Raw genomic sequence first — 9355 nt, forward strand, 5'->3', positions numbered from 1 at the left:
CCTCCCTACAATATACCTTATTAATTACAAAGGGGGAAATGGTAAGCTTACGGGAGAGACACACGGAACATATCACCTTCATCATTTGATTTATGTTGAAATCAGGAGTATTGGGGAAAATTAAAGTCAAGTACCATTTGGCCAGAGGAAACAGGAAGAACCCAGAATCACCTCTGTGATGTTTCTGTCAGAGAGGCAGAGCCTGAATCTAATAATGAGGGACCATCTCAGAAACACTGAGGGACATGCTACAAAATAACTGGCCCATCACCTTCCTGAAAGACAGGCCGTGATCCGGACTGAAGGAAGCTAAAGAGATACGACAATGGGGTTTGATGAGTAATCCATCGTGAGCAGGGTCCTTTTGCTAGAAAGGGCATTACTGAGACAACTGGAGGTATTTGAATGGCCTTTTAGGATTCAAGGTTAGCATGAGTCAGCGTTATTTCCTCATTGTCAGCGTTAATTTCCTCATTTTGATGGTTGATTTGGATTATGACTGAGAGTGTCTTGGTTTGTAGGAAATAGAAACTTAAGTACTTCAGGGCGATGGGATACCCTGTATGTCAGCAATTTATTCAAAAATTAGGAACGATAATTCTCTGCAGCATTTTTGTAACTTTCTGATGGTTTTGAAATACTTTTTAAATATGAGGGAAAATATTTTTTAAAATCTGCAGGTTAACACGTAACATCAGAATCTGGGCCCCAGTCAGTATCAGCAATGGATCAAGCAAAGGTACATCTCCTGGAGAGCCAGTGACCTATTAGTGTTCCGACATTGAAGGACAGCCCCCCTCTGCAGCATGTCCCATGTTGGATACCTTTTCCCAGCAAGGGGCATAGTCTTCTCTTCTTCCTCTTAAGTGAATGACAGTACGGTGTCGCCCGAGGGTCCAGAACTGAGGCCGTGTCCCTGGCTATCCGAAGAGTGCGGGAGCAGGTGGAAAATATTACTGAATGCCGAAATAAAAGACATTGTGTAGAGTCCACAGGGTTCAGCATATTTTAGTAGATAACAGCGAACTCGTTTGCTTATGGAATGTTGCTCTCCTCCCATCTACCAGGGTCGAGTATCATGAAAGTGTTTTTTGGGGGGAAGGCAGAGGAAATCAGGTTTGAGAGAGCAAGCTGGGGGTGGGGGTAACTGCTGACTCCTGAACCTGGTTCAACAAATATGTTGATAATGACACTGGGAGGGGTCAAGAAGCCTGGCTCAGAGCAGTCAGCTAGGCTAACCCCCTATTTCCAAGGGGGTGTGGGAGGAAGGTGGGCACTATAAAATTATATGGATTAAACACAGGTGGATTCAGAATGGAAGAATTAATGGTTTTGCTTTGTTGTGAGAATTCAATGAATTAAAACCTGTAAAATCATAGCAGGGCGCCTCGGACAATAAATGCAGGCTAAACAAACACATCACAAGCCCCCAGACTAACAATGGCCATAGGCGAAACAGCTTCTCCCCAAAGGCCTCAAAACCTTCCTTGACATCTGAGTCTGGAGGCACAGCGGTGCTGGACACCAGAATGAGCCAGAATGAGCACGGTGACCTCTTTATTTTATTTGCAATGGAGTCCTCCCCCTGAGGAGTTCCGGGGTTCTTTGCAAACTTTAAATTACCCAAGGGGGAAGGAACCCTCACGAGCAAGAAAGCAAAATAAAACTCCTGAGCCAAATAAAATTCCCACCGTCTCTCCGCCTTCCCGAGGGCCAACCCCCTCACCTAAAATAGCCTAAAATAGCCTAAAATAGCCGGGGCCAGCTTTCCCCGCGCCCTCCCAGGGCGGCCTCTGCCAGCCAGACGGCGCTCCCGCCACCCGCGCCCCGCCGCCCTCCGCTGCGGAACCCTCCGTGCGCTCCAATCGCGAGGGTTTCCCGCGGAACCCCAGCAAGGGACCGGCCGCCCCGCTCTGGTTGTTAATGACGGCCCTGGGACACCAGCCACTTAGAACTCAAATGCATGCTGCTCGCGGGGGGCGCGGGTCCCCTGCCACAGCGTCTGAGCCGGAGGACGGCTTCCGGACGCGGGGTCGGTGAGAGCCCAGCAGCGCTGGTGGCGACCGGGGTCCTGGGAGAAGCGGCTCCCGGGTGACCGACTCCTGCGGACCGGCCCGACTTTGCCGAGACCCGGGTTCAAGACAGAGCGGTTGCTGCAGCACCTGTGCCCAACATACTATACAGACAGGATGGAACAGGGATGCCAGCTTGCGGGTTGCCCACGGGTCTCCGCGGAGCCCAGAACCTGCTGGACTTGCGACCCAGCGGCCAGTAAGGGGCGCTGTTGATTGAGAGACGGGCTGGACCCCGGGAAGGCGAGGGACCAGCCGGTGTTTTCTGTGTGTGTGTTCTCTGGCCCTGAGAGGTCTCCCTCTTGGGGCTCCGGGTGTGATCTGCTTAGAGCTGGAAAACTCAAACAAGTGGCTTCAGTCTCAGCGGCCTCACTGCCCTGCGCGTCTGGACGGACAGCCGCGCCCCGCGCCGGGCTGCCCTGCCGAGTCCTCCCTGGCCGCCCCTCCCCTTTCTCCAGGCACCTCTCTCCATCCTGGACAGCGGGACGGCTCCAGACCAGCCACAGGGCCGCTTACTGGGACGGCGCGGGCTGCAAACTTCAGCCCACGCGGCCCATTTACCTTTCCCACCTCCCGGCGTTTATTGACCTCACATGAGGATCAGGCCGAACCTGCTGGTTCCTTGCACCCACCGTCAGGAGCCCCCCGCCCCCACGCTGAAGCCTACGAAGCACTTCGCTGGGCCGACTGCTAAGACGGGTCGCTCAAGACCTCAAACTGGGGCGGGAAAAAGAGAAAGAGAGAGAGAAATATCCAAGGACACTGGACCTGCCCTTCACTCCTACGTGTGATGGGACCATCCTTGCCACTTGAATAACAGATTTGCTCCCTAGCTTCTTGTAAAAAAAACCTCTCCCAGCCCCATTTAGCTGCTTAGAGGGTTAGGGTTTAGCCTTAAGGGTTTAAAGACAGTGTGCTTCTGGTGTCAAGACAGGAACCGGAGCTGTGACCCAAGGAAAAAGGCTGGGGGGGGGGGGGGGGGGACAGGCTCACTCCCTTGCGGGAGGCCCAGGCCTGTGTTCGCTGGGAGGGCACTTGGAGGCCCCCTCGAGAAAGGGCTATGCAAGGGCAAATTATGAATTGTCGCTATCCCAAGGACGCTCACTTCGAATCCCAGTGGCAGCGGATGCCATAGTCAAGGCCTCTTGCCACTTGCTTGGGTTTCTCCTGCGTCCTCCCTCAACAGAGGACAGCAGCAAACACAAGATCTTTGAAAAGTCATGGACCACGACATCAAAAACTAATGATGAACTGTATGGTGACTAACATAACATGATTGAGAGAAAGAAAGAAAGAAAGAAAAAGAAAGAAAGAAGAAAAAGAGAGAGAAAACTCAGGAATCTTGGCATCTTTTCCTTTTTCTGGGTCAAGTGAGAGAACCCAGTTTTGAGGGAAAGGTGAGCTCTCCCCGGAGCTGGCAGTGAACCAGTTAAGTGAATGCGGCTCCCCTTCTTCTCTTTTCTGAGGTGATATTTGAAGATAAACGCGCTCCTATTAACATGCAGATTTGGATATCCCTTTGCAAAGAACAGAGTTATTTCAGATGCTGTATGGGAATCCTTTCTGTATTGGCGCGCCTTTGGGGGTGCGAGAGTCCAGCTGCCTCTTCTAAGATTGCCTATAACTCTTCAGACGCCAACGAAATCATTGAAAGGTGTCAGAATGAGGGAAATGAAAGATCATTATTCCGGCCGTGGAGAGCTGCTTTGAAAGTGAATAGAATCTGTCAGATCGTCTTTTGAAAACAGCGGTTGGCTGCTTGTCTTGGGCCATATTAAATGGGTATATCTAGAGCCCGGGGAGGTTGTTTGAGATGGTGGTAATCAGCTTAAGTTGGTTTTGGTGGAGGGAAAAAAGGCACTAGAAACAGGGCAATTAGTGACTTGGCGTGGAACAGCAGCCCTGATATGGGGACGAGGGGGCTTCTATTCAGTTCTTTAAAAAAACGGAATCTTCCATTCTTTGTGAATGAATAAAGAGCAAAGTCCATAAGGGCTTGGTAATTTCCAGATGGGGTGGGTGTGGGGTGGCAGAGGAGATTTGAAGGGGATCCTGTGGCCTGAGGTGAGCGCGGTTCTGTGTCTGCCCAAGACTGGGAGCAAGAATGGGAGGACAGAGCAACCTTGAGGCTGGAGGAGGTGCCCCCAACCCCTGCTCCGAAAATGGAGAGGGCAGCCTCCTCCTCTTCAGAGGGAGGTTATATCTCCAGGTGACAAGACGACTAGGAAGTGATTTCAGGAGAATGTCCTGGGTTAGATCGAAGCCAGAGTTGTTCCTGCTTTTCTCACGCCAGATTTTGAGAAACTTGAACCTTCACGTTTGGGGAGAAAACGTCAGAGCCAACACAGATCCAGGCCGGGAGTGGCATGTTGCCTGGGCCTCAGACCTAGACTTTGGGGTCTCTTTGAACAAGTGGGCCCCCGAAGGACAGCCAGCTGGGAAAAGTGCAGCCCACCCTCAGTCCCAACGGCAGGCCACACTGAAGGGCACCCCAAAAGCAGTTTTTTCCAACTGCATACACTATCTGTGGATAGTGTAACTGTTTATGGGTGTGATTTCTATGCTAAAAGTGCATCTCTAAGGAGGAGACAGTTTGTCTGTGTTTCAGTGTCTCTGCATTTGTTAACAGAGTGGGAGCCACCGGTGGTCTGGGGTGGTGCTGGTCTCCGGGAACAGGCCAGAGCAGGCTTTCTGTTCCCGGAGCTCTAGCCAGGTGGCTGGGTGGCTTTGCAGGCTGTGGCACAGGGCTCCGTGGCTCCCCACCATGGACAGTTGGCTGCCGTCAAACAGGGATTTGTTCTGGCTTTCCTTTCTTCTCATATTTGAGGCCAGTCAGGTGAGGGGGGGCCCTTCCTACCTGATGTGAACCTTGCCCTCTGGCCCCGTGGGGGAGGGGCGGGCGGTCCCTTCTCCTGTCTCTCTCCCTGACCTCTCCTCAGCCCCTGACACTTGTATGTGGAAGGCCTGTCCCCAGGAGGCAGCTCTGAGGGATGGGAGAGCCTGTGTGCTCCAAGGAAGATGGGCCGTTCTGCCTCTCTGCTGTGTTTCCACAGAAACTCACTCATGGCACCCAGGGTGTCGTTTTGGCCAGAAACTCTCATCCTCTTGCCATACATGGTGACCACTGGAGTGGGCAGAAGCACCTTCTCAGAATCCAGAGGCCTTTACCCTGTGGTCCCTGCTCCCCGCTGGGAAATTTCTTTATCAACAACAGATCGCTCATTGTCTTTCTACCTCCTTTCCTAAGGGGAGGGGACGCATGGAAAATTCTTCTGACTCAGCCCATGTGGATTCAGGATGAATTCTTAGGCACCCATCAGTTCAGCCCCTGCCACACGGGCTTGATCCCATGATGTTTACTCTGTCGGTGTTTTCCTGCAGGACTCAGGCTCCAGAAGGGATGCCGAGAAGAGACTCTGAGTGCTGGTAATGGGTCTTGGAAAAATGAGTGCGCACCCTCTGATAATTTCTGCGTCTCTGCTCTTGGTTAAAGGGACATCATTGGGGGTGAGTGACGCATTGGGTGCTGGCTCTGTCAGGGCACGGGGCTTTGCTCCAAGTGTTCCAAAGACCCAGGTTCTACTTGGCTCGGCCTCTGTCAGCAGTCAGTCAGCTGCTTGACCTTGGGCAAGTCGTTTGCTTCAAACAACTTCAGGGTAATTTTGAAGAAGAAAGATTTCCCTCTTTATGATCTTTCAGAAAAGCGTGCCTATACACATGCATTTGTCTCCACAGCAAGGCTGGCCCTGTTTGGTCATTCTCTGGCAAATTGCCACCCGGTGACAACTTTCAGAGCCCTAAAAATGTGTCCAAAAGCAAGAATATGGGCCCGGACTCCCACCGAGGTCACCAGGTGCAAGTGGTCTGAGGTGTTTTGCTACCAGAGGAGAACAGAGACTAAAGGCAGCTTGCCCACTGCCTTTGTTCATGGGTCAGAGGAAAGCTGATGCGGCCCATGAAGAAATGGGGACCCAGGAGGGGAACACCACAGCCCTTTCCACTCCATACAGGCTGGGGAAGAGGCTGAGATGGGATCCCCAGGGCTCTGGACTCTACCTGCCATTGAGGTGTATGACTGCCCGCCTCCCTTATCGTGATGGGACTCTGTGAACAGGAGAAGAATTTGTGTGGGACACTTTCCCCTCCCTGAGAGGCCCATCTAATGCATCATTGTTTCTTTGGTGGATCCATAGATCAATCCTCAATTTTTCCTATTCGTGAAGAAATTCTACTCTTGTACTTGTGGGAGGTTGCTTTTTTTTTTTTTTAAACTTTGTTTTGATTCTTACGGGGAAAAGGATTTCCAAAATGGAAAATGGTGGGAGGGGAGGGAGGTCTAGTTCTTTCTGGAATTATTTTTCTGAAGATTCCACAAAATGTTCAAAACCTTGTAAGGAAGACTGAGCCAAGAGTCTGCAAAGCTGGTTTCTGATCCCAGTATCATTTAGGGCAAATTATGCAACCTCTCTGAGCGGCAGCCTCCTCTTCTGTTGAACGGAGACCATAAGACAATCCCCCCCGGGGCACCTGGGTGGCTCAGTGGGTTAAAGCCTCTGCCTTCGGCTTAGGTCATGATCTCAGGGTCCTGGGATCGAGCCCCACATAGGGCTCTCTGCTCAGCAGGGAGCCTGTTTCCCCCTCTCTCTGCCTGCCTCTCTGCCTACTTGTGATTTAAATAAATAAAATCTTAAAAAAAAAGACAATCCCCCCCCTTTGGATATTACCCACGTTAACTAACATACGTGGAGGCAGTCTGTAAAAGGTAAAGGACCGCACATACGTAAAGCATTGGTATCCGTAGTGAAAATAATATAATCTGATAAAAAATGACTTGTGTTATCATTGCGGTGAGTTACATCTGATAAGAACATAGCTGTGGGATGGAACTAGAGGGTATTACGCTGAGTGAAATAAGTCAATTGGAGAAAGACAATTATCATATGATCTTCCTGATATGAGGAAATGGAGATGCAACGTGGAGGGTTTGAGGGGTAGGAAAGGAATAAATGAAACAAGATGGGATCAGGAGGGATTAACATTATATGTTAATAAAAAAATAAAAATTTAAAAAAAAAGAACATAGCTATGGAAAAAAATTTCTTATGCTTTCTAGATCACGCACCCACACACACACATACACAGTTGTATTTTAGTTACAGAAAAGACAGCCGATGTTTCCACTGGCCCCTGTGGGCCCTCTGTACCAGTTCCCAGGAGAATAACTTCTAGTCAGCTTAGGGCCTCTGGAATCAGTGCTGACCAATTAGAAGGGAGGAGTCTCTTGTCTAGGTATTATAGGTTAGTAGAGGCGTCAGTCATTGCCTATCCACCCATTACTCCATAATAGTCTTAAATGGCCATTGTCTACACTACCTAACCTGTGCCCATAGTGTCAGACTTGTTCTTCGAGCTGAGAAAGAGGAGTGGGACCCTTTAATTGCTCTCATGGGGATTGGAATTGGCAGTGAGAGAATTAGTCAAGTCAGGACAGGTAAGCAGCAAAAAGAGCAGGTGGGGTTCAGGGTTCAGTGGCCAGGGAGGACCGTGTGCACATGGCAGGAATGAAGTCCCATGGCTAGTACATGGCAGAGCTGACCAGATTCTGACCCCGGAGTCTGGACTCTTGAGTATTCCCCTGTACGACCTGCACTGCTGTCCCAGAATCAACAATACGTAACTACAAACCATTAAAACCCCGCAGCTGGGCTAAGTCAAACCATCCTTCATAGTGAATGTTTTAGCCATGGACTTACTATGCCCAGTAAGTCCCTTAGGGAAAGAGATTATCCTTTCCTCTTTGGCCGTGACTCCTTCAGCCTTTGGCATTGACCCCTTCTCACAGTGGGTGTCCAGGAAGCTTTGCTGGCCAACTCTTCTTCCCTTCTCCCTCATGAATTTGATGTCTTCCCATGCAAAGGAGTATCAACAGCACAATGGTGAAATGTGACTAGGAAATATGTCTTGTATGTGCATTACTCTTTAAAGCACAGAAGGATTATGTGTTTGGGGTTTAAAAATGTGAGTTGTAAAAAAAGGGTATGCTGTGAAAATGAGAAGTCCTCTGTTTTCCATCTTCTGAACAGCCTGATGTGCATTTTTTTAGATCATTTCCTATACCGATATGGATACAGACACAGATGTGGAACCTGCTGTACATACGGGTCCCCTTCATTCTTTGTATTGGACGTGTTGCAAGCTTTTCAATCAGACCCCCATGTATGAAATTAAGGTGATTTCCGATTTTTTTCACTTTTACTTATTTTTTTAAAAATATTTATTTATTTATTATTTTGGAGAGATAGCACAAGCAGGAGGGACAGAGGGAGAGGGAGAGAGAATGTCAAGCAGACTCCAAGCTGAGCACAGAGCCGGATACGGGGCTTTATCTCATGATCCAGAGGTCACGACCTGAGCCAAAGTCAAGAGTCAGATGCTTGACCGACGGCGACACCCAGATGCCCCCCAAATTTTTTTTTCATTTTTGCAAATAATATTATAATTAAACCCTGTTGTACATATGTTCTGACACACTTGAGGGAGTAGCTCAGTAGGAATCTGTCCCAGAAGTGGAATTTCCGGAATTTCCGGATTCCAGAGTAACTGGCAAATTACTCTTGAAAGGTCATTCCAACTCACATTGCCACCAATAGTAGACTCAGTCCTGACTCCCATCCCGAAGGTGTATTTCTAAGTTTAGTGACATTTGTAGCTGTCCTCGGCTTGACTTCTTACGGGTTGAGGGATCCCAGGTCAGTGTTCATTTGCATGTTGACTCTTATCACGGGAACACTTTTCCTGCAGAAATTAACCCGGATTCATAGGGATAACAACACCTGCAGCATAACTTCCACATTTAAGCATCAAAAAAACAAACAAAGAGAGCGCCTGGGTGGCTCAGTCTGTTGAGCATCTGCCTGTCTCCAGCTCAGGTCATGATCCCAAGTCTTGGGATCGAACCCCGTGTGGGGTTCCTTGCTCAGTGGGGAGTCTGTTTGTTCCTCTCTCCCTGCTTCTAGCTCCCCTTGTTTGTGTTCTCTCTCTGTCAAATAAATAAAAAAAAATTTTAAAACAAACAAACAAATAAATAAACGAAACCCCTACTAAACTGACATGGACATTTGTACATATGTACTGAATATTTTATACTCTTCCAAAGATACAAAGTCTGGAAGGCTTTCCATATGCAAATTTCAACTTGCTTTGATGTTCCAGGAACACATTAAATTTCTATTGAAAATGTGTAGAGGAGTCATGTAGATAGCAATTGGAGTTACTCTGATATC

Source organism: Lontra canadensis, unplaced genomic scaffold, assembly GCF_010015895.1.
Source record: "Lontra canadensis isolate GAN:19392208 unplaced genomic scaffold, GSC_riverotter_1.0 scaffold29, whole genome shotgun sequence".
NCBI classification, from domain to species: Eukaryota; Metazoa; Chordata; class Mammalia; order Carnivora; family Mustelidae; genus Lontra; species Lontra canadensis.